The 18,672-nt window shown below is 47.6% G+C and overlaps 1 protein-coding gene across 4 annotated transcripts in view; it reads left to right on the top strand.

The window, feature by feature from the left end:
• The first annotated feature begins 225 nt into the window (after nucleotides 1–225).
• Nucleotides 226–18,672, top strand: part of LRRC56 (leucine rich repeat containing 56) — a 70,243-nt gene continuing 51,796 nt past the window's right edge. For 3 of the 4 annotated variants that reach the window (XM_075326329.1, XM_075326334.1, XM_075326333.1), the window contains exon 1: nucleotides 226–301. The gene's annotated coding sequence lies outside the window, so the exon portion shown is untranslated. The remainder of the gene's footprint in view (nucleotides 302–18,672) is intronic. The other variant, XM_075326332.1, reaches the window with a different exon arrangement.

The raw sequence follows: 18,672 nt of genomic DNA on the forward strand, positions 1-18,672 counted from the left end.
GTATGTATATATAAAACACAATAACTAAACCAAATAAAAACTTTTTCTTTCCTCTTAAGTGTCTGCACTGCTGTGAGACACAAAGGGTTAATATTTTCTGCTTCTTTACTCAACCAAAGCCACAAAGCAACCTGGTCTCCAATTACCTAAGGGCACAAATGTTTAGTTATGCTAATTCCTGCTTTTTATTTGCCCGTCGCTATGTAACAGTCACCCATGGCAACACGGCCTAGTAATGCAGCAAAGCCTTGGAGCTTCTTAGTGGACTGAAAAAGTGACTGCATTGTCCTGTATGACGGAGGTAAGCGCTATTAGGGGGGGAATGGACTGAGGGCGATGGTATCCGGACAGATGTAGCAGAGCCGGGATTGTGTTTTGGTGCCATCCGTCATATCACCGAGTAGGATCACTGCTCCTGTGTTTCTATGGCTGGGTATTAATACACTTCAGGCTTAAAGAGTTAAATCAGAAATCCAGCTCTGCTTCATCCGCACCTCTCAGCGCCGGTCTATTCGGGGCATAGTTCATACATATAACAATCTTGACTGTTTAGTTCTTAACTGGATATTCGCCATCTTTTTATTTATTCACTTTTTTCCATTATTTTGCCCCCCCCTGTTTATTTTATCTGCCACCAGTGACATTCTCAGCACGTCTGGGGCAATGGGGGTGACACTTCTGTGGGGATGATGTATGGCACCGCTGTGGGGGAGATGTTATAACACTGTTGTGGGGGGTGATGTTATAACACTGCTGTGGGGGGAGATGTTTTAACACTGTTGTGGGGGGTGATGTCATAACACTGTTGTGGGGGGTGATGTTATAACACTGCTGTGGGGGGAGATGTTTTAACACTGCTGTGGGGGGTGATGTCATAACACTGTTGTGGGGGGTGATGTTATAACACTGTTGTGGGGGGAGATGTTTTAACACTGTTGTGGGGGGAGATGTTTTAACACTGCTGTGGGGGGTGATGTCATAACACTGTTGTGGGGGGTGATGTTATAACACTGCTGTGGGGGAGATGTTTTAACACTGTTGTGGGGGGTGATGTTATAACACTGTTGTGGGGGTGATGTTATAACACTGTTGTGGGGGGTGATGTTATAACACTGTTGTGGGGGGTGATGTAATAATACTGTTGTGGGGGGTGATGTAATAACACTGTTGTGGGGGGTGATGTAATAACACTGTTGTGGGGGTGATGTTATAACACTGTTGTGGGGGGTGATGTAATAACACTGTTGTGGGGGGTGATGTAATAACACTGTTGTGGGGGTGATGTTATAACACTGTTGTGGGGGGTGATGTAATAACACTGTTGTGGGGGGTGATGTAATAACACTGTTGTGGGGGGTGATGTTATAACACTGTTGTGGGGGGTGATGTTATAACACTGTTGTGGGGGGTGATGTTATAACACTGCTGTGGGGGAGATGTTATAACACTGTTGTGGGGGTGATGTTATAACACTGTTGTGGGGGTGATGTTATGGCACTGCTGCGGGGCGCTCGCTGACTGGCGTTGTATGGCTGAGATGACATGATGCAAGTGAACTCCTTTTTACAAAGCCCATTCTCCAATCAGTTTTTTGACGTACGAGTGATATCGGTATTATTCACAGATCGCACTCTATGGGGCTTTTCTCATGTCCGTGACTTTTTACTGATCGGGTGATCTGTGCAAAATCATAGACATGTCCGATGATGGATCGAGTAAAGCGTTGAAAGTCCGTGGAAGCCTGAAAAAAATCAGACAGCGCTCAGATGTCCTCCAGGTGCTTTCCGTATTTTACAGACAGATAAGAGAAGGTGGAGAATTTTTTTTTTTCTCATCAGAAAAAAACTGATAAAACTGATCAAAAACACTGATGAAATTCTGAACAAACTCTGATGAATCTCTGACCAAAAACAGTGATGAAACTCTGACCAAATACTGATGAAACTCTGACCAAATACTGATGAAACTCTGAAACAAATACTGATGAAACTCTGAAACAAATACTGATGAAACTCTGAAACAAATACTGATGAAACTCTGACCAAACACTGATGAAACTCTGATCACAAACACTGATGAAATTATGAAACACTGATCAAACACTGACAAAACTCTGATCAAAACTCTGATCACAAGGGTACGCTCACACGAGCATGAAAAACGGACGAGTGCAATGCGAGAAAATCTCGCATTGCACTCTGACCAATGTTAGTCAATGAGGGAGAGCAGTTGGTCAGGTTTTCTTGCATCCAGATTGTGGATGCGAGAAAAGTCGCAACATGCTACGATGTGATCCAGAATACGTTCGAGACTCACCAATACAAGTCAGTGGGTGCGAGGAAAAAACGGACGGCACACGGACCATCCTAGTGACATCAGTTTTTCTAAATACAATTCTATCATGTAGCAGAGAACACTGTAAATGAGTAACAGCTGCTGAGGAAAAAAAACGGATTGCACACTGACAGCACACTGGCAGCACAAGGATGACAAGTGAGAAAAAATCATCCTACTCTCGCAAACGAGAATGGGACTGTTTTTTCATACATTCGTGTGAGTCAAACCAAACACTGACAAAACTCTGACAAAACTCTGACCAAACAGTGATGAAACTCTGACCAAATACTGATGAAACTGACCAAACACTGATGAAACTCTGACCAAACACTGATGAAACTCTGACCAAACACTGATGAAACTCTGACCAAACACTGATGAAACTCTGACCAAACACTGATGAATCTTTGACCAAACACTGATCAATCTCTGACCAAACACTGATGAAACTCTGACCAGTGATGAAACTCTGACCAAATACTGATGAAATGCTAATCCCAAATACTGATGAATCTCTGACCAAATACTGATTAATCTCTCACCAAATGCTGATGAAACTGACTAAATACTGACAAAACTTTGACCAAATACTGATGAAACTCTGATCAAACACTGATGAAACTCAAACCAAACACTGATGAAACTCTGATCAAACATTGATGAATCTCTGATCAAATACTGATGAATCTCTGATCAAATACTGATGAAACTCAAACCAAACACTGATGAAACTCAGACCAAACACTGATGAATCTTTGACCAAACACTGATCAATCTCTGACCAAACACTGATGAAACTCTGACCAAACACTGACGAACCTCTGATCAAAAACATGGATTAAACTCTGACCAAACACTGATGAAACTCTGACCAAACACTGATGAAACTCTGACCAAACACTGATGAATCTCTGACCAAACACTGATGAATCTGTGACCAAACATTGATGAAACTCTGACCAAACACTGATCAATCTCTGACCAAACACTGATGAAACTCTGACCAGTGATGAAACTCTGACCAAATACTGATGAAATGCTAATCCCAAATACTGATGAATCTCTGACCAAATACTGATTAATCTCTCACCAAATGCTGATGAAACTGACTAAATACTGACAAAACTTTGACCAAATACTGATGAAACTCTGATCAAACACTGATGAAACTCAAACCAAACACTGATGAAACTCTGATCAAACATTGATGAATCTCTGATCAAATACTGATGAATCTCTGATCAAATACTGATGAAACTCAAACCAAACACTGATGAAACTCAGACCAAACACTGATGAATCTTTGACCAAACACTGATCAATCTCTGACCAAACACTGATGAAACTCTGACCAAACACTGATGAAACTCTGACCAAACACTGATGAATCTCTGACCAAACACTGATGAATCTGTGACCAAACACTGATGAATCTCTGACCAAACACTGATGAATCTTTGACCAAACACTGATGAAACTCTGACCAAACACTGATGAAACTCTGACCAAACACTGATGAAACTCTGACCAAACACTGATGAATCTCTGACCAAACACTGATGAATCTGTGACCAAACACTGATGAATCTGTGACCAAACACTGATGAATCTCTGACCAAACACTGATGAATCTTTGACCAAACACTGATGAAACTCTGACCAAACACTGATGAAACTCTGACCAAACACTGATGAAACTCTGACCAAACACTGACGAACCTCTGATCAAAAACATGGATTAAACTCTGACCAACTGACCAAACACTGATGAAACTCTGACCAAACACTGATGAAACTCTGACCAAACACTGATGAAACTCTGACCAAACACTGATGAAACTCTGACCAAACACTGACGAACCTCTGATCAAAAACATGGATTAAACTCTGACCAAACATTGATGAAACTCTGACCAAACACTGATCAATCTCTGACCAAACACTGATGAATCTTTGACCAAACACTGATCAATCTCTGACCAAACACTGATGAATCTCTGACCAAACACTGATCAATCTCTGACCAAACACTGATCAATCTCTGACCAAACACTGATGAATCTCTGACCAAACACTGATCAATCTCTGACCAAACACTGATCAATCTCTGACCAAACACTGATGAATCTTTGACCAAACACTGATCAATCTCTGACCAAACACTGATGAAACTCTGACCAAACACTGATGAAACTCTGACCAAACACTGATGAAACTCTGACCAAACACTGATGAAACTCTGACCAAACACTGACGAACCTCTGATCAAAAACATGGATTAAACTCTGACCAAACACTGCTGAAACTCTGATCAAAAACATGGATTAAACTCTGACCAAACACTGACGAAACTCGGACTGATTTCTAGCGCGAGAATATCCCTGACATGAGCACGCGCCCTGATAAGGTGTCATTCAGCTGTGCGTTTGTCACCTATTTTTGATCCTCGTGTCCTTTTTTGCTACGAATGAGGCATCTGAGGGGGGTTTTCATCTGTGAAATATATAAATGTAGAAGCTTGTGCCATTTAAAAGGACAGCGTTTGGATGGCGCACATATGACGTGTTTGCTGTACGTTTTTTGGGGGGTTTTGTGGATAAATTGATTTGAATGGGCATAGTAGATCCATAACTCAGATCAAAACGGCCAGATCTCATTTCTTTCGCAGACAGTCGGGTCCCTGACCATCACAGTCTTTCTAGAGTAAAAATGGTCCCTAGTAGTGATGAGCGAGTACCAAAAAGCTCGGGTGCTCGAGGCTCGGGCTGAGCATCCCAAGATACTCGTGTACTCGGCCCGAGCACCGAGCCCAATGTTATCCTATGGGAGACCCGAGTATTTTTGTGAAATGACCCCCCGGCAGCATGTAGAAACCCTAAAAATGGCACAAAAGTCTCAGAAGAGTGCTCAAATGACATGGCATCAGCATGGGGAAGACCCCTTGAAGCATTTATCACTCAAAAGTCACAGCTGTGAACAATTTTGTCCGCGTTTTACGCCATTTTTACGGACTCACCAGAAAACCTTCCAAAATGACACCAAAATGATTTTTCATGGCGGAAATGTTAAGGGCACATACCCAATAGTGAGATAGAGCTGGTGTATGTTACTTTTTGAGATTAATACATGAAAGATTTTACGTAAAACCTTGTGTGGCACTCCGATGTCCAAAACGCACGTTTTGTGCTTTTTACTAGCGATGTCGGTCATTTTTTTTTTCATTCTATCTCCCGTCGGTCGGTCTCTCTGTCTGTCTGTCGGTCTCTCTCTGTCTTGTCTGTCCCCCTCTCACAGTCTGTCGGTCATTCTCCCCCCTCTCTCTTACTTACCGTTCCCCGATCAGGAGCGGCGGTGTATTCTGCAGCTCCTGTCACCTGCATGTAGCAGAGCTGGATGCGACGCTGGAGGTCCGTGGATTACGCCGGACATGGAGGGTTTGTCGGGGTTAATAAATTGGTAATGAGGGACTTTGTTATTGTTTTTTATTTCTAATAAAGGATTTTTCGGGTGTGTGTGTTTATTAACTGTAATTTACAGATTAATCATGGAAGGAATCTCAGGGAGACGCCTGACATGATTAATCTAGGATTTAGTGGCAGCTATGGGCTGCCATTAACTCCTTATTACCCCGATTTGCCAACGCACTAGGGTAAATCGGGAAGAGCCGGGTACAGTCCCAGAACTGTCGCATCTAATGTATGCGGCAATTCTGGGCGGCTGTTGGCTGATATTGTTAGGCTGGGGGGCTCCCCATAACGTGGAGTTCCCCATCCTGAGAATACCAGCCTTCAGCTGTATGGCTTTATCTGGCTGGTATTAAAATAGGGGGACTGCACGCCGTTTTTTTAATTATTTAATTATTTATTTCACTGCACAGTATACACACGCCCACCGGCTGCTGTGATTGGGTGCAGTGAGACACCTGTCACTCAGCGTGGGGGCGTGTCTCACTGCAACCAATCATAGGCGCCTGTGGGCGTGGAAAGCAGGGAATATGAGATGGCTGTGTACAGAGCACAGCGCGCCCGCCGGTATAAAGGCTCGGTCACGCTGTGCGGGCCGGCCAATCACTGCAATTCCACAACTAACAGGGCTGTGGCATTGCAGTGGTCTGCCAGCCAATCCCTGCATGAGGGCTGGCTCTCAAAAGAGCGCCAACATGCAGGGATGAAGACCACGAGTACAGCACGAGTATCGCGAAATTACTCGGTGCCCGCCGAGCAGCCCGAGTACAGTGATACTCGTGCGAGTACCGAGTAGTAACAAGCATACTCGCTCATCACTAGTCCCTAGGCCTGAATCAGATGTCTATGATTTGTCCCATACATACAAACACGGTCCATTCTTCAGTGTTATGGAGTACGTTTTCATCATTGTTAGGTTCTCATTGATTTTTTTTTTGGTCTACATGAAAAAAGGGAAATGTAAATCGCACTATAGACTATAATGGGTAATTATTTTATCCCTCAAAATCATGAATAGAACACGTGCGTAATTCACAGGCGTCTGAATGAGGCCTTTTATGTTGGGGCCTTATTTAATTTGTTTTTTCTTGGATTTGTCTGTGTTTTGTTTTTTTTTTGTTTTGTTTTGTTATTTTTTATACTGTGTTCTTTGGTTTCCTTATCCAGATCTTTTAATCATTCATTATTTGTAAATTTTCAGAATATTCCTGTGCTGGGACAATGTTATATATGTGTCCCTGCTGTGTACTGTGTAATGGTTGTGTCTGACCATACAGGGACATGGTCTGATCATACCACATCTCCTGGTCTGGGGAGGAAACAAGAGTATACAGACAGGACAGCTGCTGCTTTCTGTGAGGTGAAACATTGTTTAAAAACATGCAATGAAAGGTTTTACCTCACAGAAAGAATCAGGTGTGATCCCATTCTATTCTGTCTATATACTCTCTTTTTGTGTCCTTCTCTACCCAGGAGCTAGGGTATGATCAGACCATGTCCCTGTACAGTCCGCTGCTGGGAGGAAATAAGCGTTAATCCTCCCAGCAGGGTTCTGGTTGCAGTCAGAGGGGCGGTGCCGGTTCAGTCACCCCTCACCACTCTGTGTATGGAGAGCAGCATTTGTAACTGTGCCCTCTGCACTGACTGACAGGTGCTCAGCATTGGAATCAGCTGTCAGTCAGTGCGCGGAGCCATTATAGCCGCCACTTTGTATACACTGGCACCACCCCCATGAACAAAACCTGCCAGGAGGATTAAAGTTAATTTCCTCCCGGCAGCGGGGTTGAATGTGAGGGCACCGGGCAGGTTCAAATTGCTATTAACCTGCAGATTAACCGCATATCTGCAGGTTAATAGCATTTTTCTACATAACCGGTTCCCTTTAATATAAAGTGAGTGTCACTTCTTTGCAGCGAATCTTGATGGAATCTGCTCCAAACTTGGCACTGTCCAATCAAAAGGCTGCAAAAAGCTGCAGGGCAAAAGAAAACTTCAAAACTGCTTCGGAAACTTACTAAAGTTACCTGGACAAGGAGGTTTTGGAGCAGAAATTGAGAAAGAAATCTCCAAATCCTCCTCCAAAAACCTAGATATTCCGATTAGTTTTTTTCATCAAAAACTCAGCAAAAAGACTGTATCTGTACACAGCCTAATAGTATAATAACGTTACATGTAGATTTACAGAGTATAGCACCAATACCTCACTTTAACTATAAGGGGTGCAGCTATAGTAGTCGTACCTAGGTTCCTGTGCCACATATGTAGACACCAATATTATTAATGACATGGTGGAAGGGTAGGTGAAGCACCTGATATAGATTTTAATTTTGGCCCGGGACATTTATGTTGATCCTTTGAGCTTATTCAGAGGTGCGGCTTCACCTTGAACTTGAATCCTCCGGGAACCAAGAAAATCAAGTTTATCACTGATATCATTCCCAACATTTAGAGAACAAGGAGAGTGGAGGGATAAGTTGAGCTTTTATTTTCTGGAAATTCTCCTTGAATCACTGGTAGGTTCAGGGATAGTAATGAGTGAGCACTACCATGCTCAGGTGCTCTGTACTCGTAACTAGTGATGAGCGGGCACTACCATGCTCGGGTGCTCTGTACTCGTAACTAGTGATGAGCGGGCACTACCATGCTCAGGTGCTCTGTACTCGTAACTAGTGATGAGCGGGCACTACCATGCTCGGGTGCTCTGTACTCGTAACTAGTGATGAGTGGGCACTACCATGCTCAGGTGCTCTGTACTCGTAACTAGTGATGAGCGGGCACTACCATGTTCAGGTGCTCTGTACTCGTAACTAGTGATAAGTGAGCACTACCATGCTCGGATGCTCTGTACTCGTAACTAGTGATAAGTGAGCACTACCATGCTCGGGTGCTCAGTACTCGTAACTAGTGATGAGTGAGCACTACCATGCTCGGGTGCTCAGTACTGGTAACTAGTGATGAGTGGGCACTACCATGCTCGGATGCTCTGTACTCGTAACTAGTGATGAGCGGGCACTACCATGCTCAGGTGCTCTGTACTCGTAACTAGTGATAAGTGAGCACTACCATGCTCGGATGCTCTGTACTCGTAACTAGTGATAAGTGAGCACTACCATGCTCGGGTGCTCAGTACTCGTAACTAGTGATGAGTGAGCACTACCATGCTCGGGTGCTCAGTACTCGTAACTAGTGATGAGTGGGCACTACCATGCTCGGATGCTCTGTACTCGTAACTAGTGATGAGCGGGCACTACCATGCTCAGGTGCTCAGTACTCGTAACTAGTGATGAGCGAGCACTACCATGCTCAGGTGCTCTGTACTCGTAACTAGTGATAAGTGAGCACTACCATGCTCAGGTGCTCTGTACTCGTAACTAGTGATGAGCGAGCACTACCATGCTCAGGTGCTCAGTACTCGTAACTAGTGATAAGTGAGCACTACCATGCTCGGGTGCTCTGTACTCGTAACTAGTGATAAGTGAGCACTACCATGCTCGGGTGCTCTGTACTCGTAACTAGTGATAAGTGAGCACTACCATGCTCGGGTGCTCTGTACTCGGAACTAGTGATGAGTGAGCACTACCATGCTCAGGTGTTCAGTACTCGTAACTAGTGATAAGTGAGCACTACCATGCTCAGGTGCTCTGTACTCGTAACTAGTGATGAGTGAGCACTACCATGCTCAGGTGCTCTGTACTCGTAACTAGTGATGAGCGGGCACTACCATGCTCAGGTGCTCTGTACTCGTAACTAGTGATAAGTGAGCACTACCATGCTCAGGTGCTCTGTACTCGTAACTAGTGATGAGTGAGCACTACCATGCTCAGGTGCTCTGTACTCGGAACTAGTGATGAGTGAGCACTACCATGCTCAGGTGTTCAGTACTCGTAACTAGTGATAAGTGAGCACTACCATGCTCAGGTGCTCTGTACTCGTAACTAGTGATGAGTGAGCACTACCATGCTCAGGTGCTCTGTACTCGTAACTAGTGATGAGCGGGCACTACCATGCTCAGGTGCTCTGTACTCGTAACTAGTGATAAGTGAGCACTACCATGCTCAGGTGCTCAGTACTCGTAACTAGTGATAAGTGAGCACTACCATGCTCAGGTGCTCTGTACTCGGAACTAGTGATGAGTGAGCACTACCATGCTCAGGTGTTCAGTACTCGTAACTAGTGATAAGTGAGCACTACCATGCTCAGGTGCTCTGTACTCGTAACTAGTGATGAGTGAGCACTACCATGCTCAGGTGCTCTGTACTCGTAACTAGTGATGAGCGGGCACTACCATGCTCAGGTGCTCTGTACTCGTAACTAGTGATAAGTGAGCACTACCATGCTCAGGTGCTCAGTACTCGTAACTAGTGATGAGTGGGCACTACCATGCTCGGGTGCTCAGTACTCGTAACTAGTGATGAGTGAGCACTACCATACTCGGGTGCTCTGTACTCGTAACTAGTGATGAGAGGGCACTACCATGCTCAGGTGCTCTGTACTAGTAACTAGTGATGAGCGGGCACTACCATGCTCAGGTGCTCAGTACTCGTAACTAGTGATGAGCGAGCACTACCATGCCCGGGTGCTCAGTACTCGTAACTAGTGATGAGTGAGCACTACCATGCTCGGGTGCTCTGTACTCGTAACTAGTGATAAGTGAGCACTACCATGCTCGGGTGCTCTGTACTCGGAACTAGTGATGAGTGAGCACTACCATGCTCAGGTGCTCTGTACTCGTAACTAGTGATGAGTGAGCACTACCATGCTCGGGTGCTCTGTACTCGTAACTAGTGATGAGCGGGCATTACCATGCTCAGGTGCTCAGTACTCGTAACTAGTGAGGAGTGAGCACTACCATGCTCGGGTGCTCAGTACTCGTAACTAGTGATGAGCGGGCACTACCATGCTCAGGTGCTCTGTACTCGTAACTAGTGATGAGCGGGCACTACCATGCTCGCGTGCTCAGTACTCATAACTAGTGATGAGCGGGCACTACCATGCTCGGGTGCTCTGTACTCGTAACTAGTGATGAGCGGGCACTACCATGCTCGGGTGCTCTGTACTCGTAACTAGTGATGAGTGGGCACTACCATGCTCGGGTGCTCTGTACTCGTAACTAGTGATGAGCGAGCACTACCATGCTCAGGTGCTCAGTACTCGTAACTAGTGATGAGCGAGCACTACCATGCTCAGGTGCTCAGTACTCGTAACTAGTGAGGAGTGAGCACTACCATGCTCAGGTGCTCAGTACTGGTAACTAGTGATGAGCGGGCACTACCATGCTCGGGTGCTCAGTACTCGTAACTAGTGATGAGCAGGCACTACCATGCTCGGGTGCTCTGTACTCGTAACTAGTGATGAGCGGGCACTACCATGCTCGGGTGCTCTGTACTCGTAACTAGTGATGAGTGGGCACTACCATGCTCGGGTGCTCTGTACTCGTAACTAGTGATGAGCGGGCATTACCATGCTCGGGTGCTCAGTACTCGTAACTAGTGATGAGCGGGCACTACCATGCTCGGGTGCTCAGTACTCGTAACTAGTGATGAGTGGGCACTACCATGCTCGGGTGCTCAGTACTCGTAACTAGTGATGAGCAGGCACTACCATGCTCAGGTGCTCAGTACTTGTAACTAGTGATGAGTGAGCACTACCATGCTCGGGTGCTCTGTACTCGTAACTAGTGATGAGCGGACACTACCATGCTCGGGTGCTCTGTACTCGTAACTAGTGATGAGCGGACACTACCATGCTCGGGTGCTCTGTACTCGTAACTAGTGATGAGTGGGCACTACCATGCTCGGGTGCTCTGTACTCGTAACTAGTGATGAGCGGACACTACCATGCTCGGGTGCTCTGTACTCGTAACTAGTGATGAGCGGACACTACCATGCTCGGGTGCTCTGTACTCGTAACTAGTGATGAGCGGGCATTACCATGCTCGGGTGCTCAGTACTCGTAACTAGTGATGAGCGGGCACTACCATGCTCAGGTGCTCAGTACTCGTAACTAGTGATGAGCGAGCACTACCATGCTCGGGTGCTCTGTACTCGTAACTAGTGATGAGTGGGCACTACCATGCTCGGGTGCTCAGTACTCGTAACTTGTGATGAGCGAGCACTACCATGCTCGGGTGCTCAGTACTCGTAACTAGTGATGAGCGGGCACTACCATGCTCAGGTGCTCAGTACTGGTAACTAGTGATGAGCGGGCACTACCATGCTCGGGTGCTCAGTACTCGTAACTAGTGATGAGTGAGCACTACCATGTTCAGGTGCTCAGTACTCGTAACTAGTGATGAGTGGGCACTACCATGCTCGGGTGCTCTGTACTCGGAACTAGTGATGAGTGAGCACTACCATGCTCAGGTGTTCAGTACTCGTAACTAGTGATAAGTGAGCACTACCATGCTCAGGTGCTCTGTACTCGTAACTAGTGATGAGCGGGCACTACCATGCTCAGGTGCTCTGTACTCGTAACTAGTGATAAGTGAGCACTACCATGCTCAGGTGCTCAGTACTCGTAACTAGTGATGAGTGAGCACTACCATGCTCAGGTGCTCTGTACTCGGAACTAGTGATGAGTGAGCACTACCATGCTCAGGTGTTCAGTACTCGTAACTAGTGATAAGTGAGCACTACCATGCTCAGGTGCTCTGTACTCGTAACTAGTGATGAGTGAGCACTACCATGCTCAGGTGCTCTGTACTCGTAACTAGTGATGAGCAGGCACTACCATGCTCAGGTGCTCTGTACTCGTAACTAGTGATGAGTGAGCACTACCATGCTCAGGTGCTCTGTACTCGTAACTAGTGATGAGCGGGCACTACCATGCTCAGGTGCTCTGTACTCGTAACTAGTGATAAGTGAGCACTACCATGCTCAGGTGCTCAGTACTCGTAACTAGTGATGAGTGAGCACTACCATGCTCAGGTGCTCTGTACTCGGAACTAGTGATGAGTGAGCACTACCATGCTCAGGTGTTCAGTACTCGTAACTAGTGATAAGTGAGCACTACCATGCTCAGGTGCTCTGTACTCGTAACTAGTGATGAGTGAGCACTACCATGCTCAGGTGCTCTGTACTCGTAACTAGTGATGAGCGGGCACTACCATGCTCAGGTGCTCTGTACTCGTAACTAGTGATAAGTGAGCACTACCATGCTCAGGTGCTCAGTACTCGTAACTAGTGATAAGTGAGCACTACCATGCTCAGGTGCTCTGTACTCGGAACTAGTGATGAGTGAGCACTACCATGCTCAGGTGTTCAGTACTCGTAACTAGTGATAAGTGAGCACTACCATGCTCAGGTGCTCTGTACTCGTAACTAGTGATGAGTGAGCACTACCATGCTCAGGTGCTCTGTACTCGTAACTAGTGATGAGCGGGCACTACCATGCTCAGGTGCTCTGTACTCGTAACTAGTGATAAGTGAGCACTACCATGCTCAGGTGCTCAGTACTCGTAACTAGTGATGAGTGGGCACTACCATGCTCGGGTGCTCAGTACTCGTAACTAGTGATGAGTGAGCACTACCATACTCGGGTGCTCTGTACTCGTAACTAGTGATGAGAGGGCACTACCATGCTCAGGTGCTCTGTACTAGTAACTAGTGATGAGCGGGCACTACCATGCTCAGGTGCTCAGTACTCGTAACTAGTGATGAGCGAGCACTACCATGCCCGGGTGCTCAGTACTCGTAACTAGTGATGAGTGAGCACTACCATGCTCGGGTGCTCTGTACTCGTAACTAGTGATAAGTGAGCACTACCATGCTCGGGTGCTCTGTACTCGGAACTAGTGATGAGTGAGCACTACCATGCTCGGGTGCTCTGTACTCGTAACTAGTGATGAGCGGGCATTACCGTGCTCAGTACTCGTAACTAGTGAGGAGTGAGCACTACCATGCTCGGGTGCTCAGTACTCGTAACTAGTGATGAGCGGGCACTACCATGCTCAGGTGCTCTGTACTCGTAACTAGTGATGAGCGGGCACTACCATGCTCGCGTGCTCAGTACTCATAACTAGTGATGAGCGGGCACTACCATGCTCGGGTGCTCTGTACTCGTAACTAGTGATGAGCGGGCACTACCATGCTCGGGTGCTCTGTACTCGTAACTAGTGATGAGTGGGCACTACCATGCTCGGGTGCTCTGTACTCGTAACTAGTGATGAGCGAGCACTACCATGCTCAGGTGCTCAGTACTCGTAACTAGTGATGAGCGAGCACTACCATGCTCAGGTGCTCAGTACTCGTAACTAGTGAGGAGTGAGCACTACCATGCTCAGGTGCTCAGTACTGGTAACTAGTGATGAGCGGGCACTACCATGCTCGGGTGCTCAGTACTCGTAACTAGTGATGAGCGGACACTACCATGCTCGGGTGCTCTGTACTCGTAACTAGTGATGAGTGGGCACTACCATGCTCGGGTGCTCTGTACTCGTAACTAGTGATGAGCGGACACTACCATGCTCGGGTGCTCTGTACTCGTAACTAGTGATGAGCGGACACTACCATGCTCGGGTGCTCTGTACTCGTAACTAGTGATGAGCGGGCATTACCATGCTCGGGTGCTCAGTACTCGTAACTAGTGATGAGCGGGCACTACCATGCTCAGGTGCTCAGTACTCGTAACTAGTGATGAGCGAGCACTACCATGCTCGGGTGCTCTGTACTCGTAACTAGTGATGAGTGGGCACTACCATGCTCGGGTGCTCAGTACTCGTAACTTGTGATGAGCGAGCACTACCATGCTCGGGTGCTCAGTACTCGTAACTAGTGATGAGCGGGCACTACCATGCTCAGGTGCTCAGTACTGGTAACTAGTGATGAGCGGGCACTACCATGCTCGGGTGCTCAGTACTCGTAACTAGTGATGAGTGAGCACTACCATGTTCAGGTGCTCAGTACTCGTAACTAGTGATGAGTGGGCACTACCATGCTCGGGTGCTCTGTACTCGGAACTAGTGATGAGTGAGCACTACCATGCTCAGGTGTTCAGTACTCGTAACTAGTGATAAGTGAGCACTACCATGCTCAGGTGCTCTGTACTCGTAACTAGTGATGAGCGGGCACTACCATGCTCAGGTGCTCTGTACTCGTAACTAGTGATAAGTGAGCACTACCATGCTCAGGTGCTCAGTACTCGTAACTAGTGATGAGTGAGCACTACCATGCTCAGGTGCTCTGTACTCGGAACTAGTGATGAGTGAGCACTACCATGCTCAGGTGTTCAGTACTCGTAACTAGTGATAAGTGAGCACTACCATGCTCAGGTGCTCTGTACTCGTAACTAGTGATGAGTGAGCACTACCATGCTCAGGTGCTCTGTACTCGTAACTAGTGATGAGCAGGCACTACCATGCTCAGGTGCTCTGTACTCGTAACTAGTGATGAGTGAGCACTACCATGCTCAGGTGCTCTGTACTCGTAACTAGTGATGAGCGGGCACTACCATGCTCAGGTGCTCTGTACTCGTAACTAGTGATAAGTGAGCACTACCATGCTCAGGTGCTCAGTACTCGTAACTAGTGATGAGTGAGCACTACCATGCTCAGGTGCTCTGTACTCGGAACTAGTGATGAGTGAGCACTACCATGCTCAGGTGTTCAGTACTCGTAACTAGTGATAAGTGAGCACTACCATGCTCAGGTGCTCTGTACTCGTAACTAGTGATGAGTGAGCACTACCATGCTCAGGTGCTCTGTACTCGTAACTAGTGATGAGCGGGCACTACCATGCTCAGGTGCTCTGTACTCGTAACTAGTGATAAGTGAGCACTACCATGCTCAGGTGCTCAGTACTCGTAACTAGTGATAAGTGAGCACTACCATGCTCAGGTGCTCTGTACTCGGAACTAGTGATGAGTGAGCACTACCATGCTCAGGTGCTCTGTACTCGTAACTAGTGATGAGCGGGCACTACCATGCTCAGGTGCTCTGTACTCGTAACTAGTGATAAGTGAGCACTACCATGCTCAGGTGCTCAGTACTCGTAACTAGTGATGAGTGGGCACTACCATGCTCGGGTGCTCAGTACTCGTAACTAGTGATGAGTGAGCACTACCATACTCGGGTGCTCTGTACTCGTAACTAGTGATGAGAGGGCACTACCATGCTCAGGTGCTCTGTACTAGTAACTAGTGATGAGCGGGCACTACCATGCTCAGGTGCTCAGTACTCGTAACTAGTGATGAGCGAGCACTACCATGCCCGGGTGCTCAGTACTCGTAACTAGTGATGAGTGAGCACTACCATGCTCGGGTGCTCTGTACTCGTAACTAGTGATAAGTGAGCACTACCATGCTCGGGTGCTCTGTACTCGGAACTAGTGATGAGTGAGCACTACCATGCTCGGGTGCTCTGTACTCGTAACTAGTGATGAGCGGGCATTACCGTGCTCAGTACTCGTAACTAGTGAGGAGTGAGCACTACCATGCTCGGGTGCTCAGTACTCGTAACTAGTGATGAGCGGGCACTACCATGCTCAGGTGCTCTGTACTCGTAACTAGTGATGAGCGGGCACTACCATGCTCGCGTGCTCAGTACTCATAACTAGTGATGAGCGGGCACTACCATGCTCGGGTGCTCTGTACTCGTAACTAGTGATGAGCGGGCACTACCATGCTCGGGTGCTCTGTACTCGTAACTAGTGATGAGTGGGCACTACCATGCTCGGGTGCTCTGTACTCGTAACTAGTGATGAGCGAGCACTACCATGCTCAGGTGCTCAGTACTCGTAACTAGTGATGAGCGAGCACTACCATGCTCAGGTGCTCAGTACTCGTAACTAGTGAGGAGTGAGCACTACCATGCTCAGGTGCTCAGTACTGGTAACTAGTGATGAGCGGGCACTACCATGCTCGGGTGCTCAGTACTCGTAACTAGTGATGAGCAGGCACTACCATGCTCGGGTGCTCTGTACTCGTAACTAGTGATGAGCGGGCACTACCATGCTCGGGTGCTCTGTACTCGTAACTAGTGATGAGTGGGCACTACCATGCTCGGGTGCTCTGTACTCGTAACTAGTGATGAGCGGGCATTACCATGCTCGGGTGCTCAGTACTCGTAACTAGTGATGAGCGGGCACTACCATGCTCGGGTGCTCAGTACTCGTAACTAGTGATGAGTGGGCACTACCATGCTCGGGTGCTCAGTACTCGTAACTAGTGATGAGCAGGCACTACCATGCTCAGGTGCTCAGTACTTGTAACTAGTGATGAGTGAGCACTACCATGCTCGGGTGCTCTGTACTCGTAACTAGTGATGAGCGGACACTACCATGTTCGGGTGCTCTGTACTCGTAACTAGTGATGAGCGGACACTACCATGCTCGGGTGCTCTGTACTCGTAACTAGTGATGAGTGGGCACTACCATGCTCGGGTGCTCTGTACTCGTAACTAGTGATGAGCGGACACTACCATGCTCGGGTGCTCTGTACTCGTAACTAGTGATGAGCGGACACTACCATGCTCGGGTGCTCTGTACTCGTAACTAGTGATGAGCGGGCATTACCATGCTCGGGTGCTCAGTACTCGTAACTAGTGATGAGCGGGCACTACCATGCTCAGGTGCTCAGTACTCGTAACTAGTGATGAGCGAGCACTACCATGCTCGGGTGCTCTGTACTCGTAACTAGTGATGAGTGGGCACTACCATGCTCGGGTGCTCAGTACTCGTAACTTGTGATGAGCGAGCACTACCATGCTCGGGTGCTCAGTACTCGTAACTAGTGATGAGCGGGCACTACCATGCTCAGGTGCTCAGTACTGGTAACTAGTGATGAGCGGGCACTACCATGCTCGGGTGCTCAGTACTCGTAACTAGTGATGAGTGAGCACTACCATGTTCAGGTGCTCAGTACTCGTAACTAGTGATGAGTGGGCACTACCATGCCCGGGTGCTCAGTACTCGTAACTAATGATGAGTGGGCACTACCATGTTCAGGTGCTCAGTACTCGTAACTAGTGATGAGCGGGCACTACCATGCTCGGGTGCTCAGTACTCGTAACTAGTGATGAGTGAGCACTACCATGTTCAGGTGCTCAGTACTCGTAACTAGTGATGAGCGGGCACTACCATGCTCGGGTGCTCAGTACTCGTAACTAGTGATGAGCGGGCACTACCATGCTCGGGTGCTCAGTACTCGTAACTAGTGATGAGCGGGCACTACCATGCTCGGGTGCTTAGTACTCGTAACTAGTGATGAGTGAGCACTACCATGCTCAGGTGCTCAGTACTCGTAACTAGTGATGAGTGAGCACTACCATGCTCGGGTGCTCAGTACTGGTAACTAGTGATGAGCGGGCACTACCATGCTCGGGTGCTCAGTACTCGTAACTAGTGATGAGTGAGCACTACCATGTTCAGGTGCTCAGTACTCGTAACTAGTGATGAGCGGGCACTACCATGCTCGGGTGCTCAGTACTCGTAACTAGTGATGAGCGGGCACTACCATGCTCGGGTGCTTAGTACTCGTAACTAGTGATGAGTGAGCACTACCATGCTCGGGTGCTCAGTACTCGTAACTAGTGATGAGCGGGCACTACCATGCTCAGGTGCTCAGTACTCGTAACTAGTGATGAGCGGGCACTACCATGCTCAGGTGCTCAGTACTCGTAACTAGTGATGAGCGGGCACTACCATGCTCGGGTGCTCAGTACTCGTAACTAGTGATGAGTGAGCACTACCATGCTCAGGTGCTCAGTACTCGTAACTAGTGATGAGTGAGCACTACCATGCTCGGGTGCTCGGTACTCGTAACTAGTGATGAGCGGGCACTACCATGCTCGGGTGCTCAGTACTAGTAACTAGTGATGAGTGAGCACTACCATGCTCGGGTGCTCTGTACTCGTAACTAGTGATGAGTGAGCACTACC

This window comes from Anomaloglossus baeobatrachus, chromosome 10, assembly GCF_048569485.1.
Source record: "Anomaloglossus baeobatrachus isolate aAnoBae1 chromosome 10, aAnoBae1.hap1, whole genome shotgun sequence".
NCBI classification, from domain to species: domain Eukaryota; kingdom Metazoa; phylum Chordata; class Amphibia; order Anura; family Aromobatidae; genus Anomaloglossus; species Anomaloglossus baeobatrachus.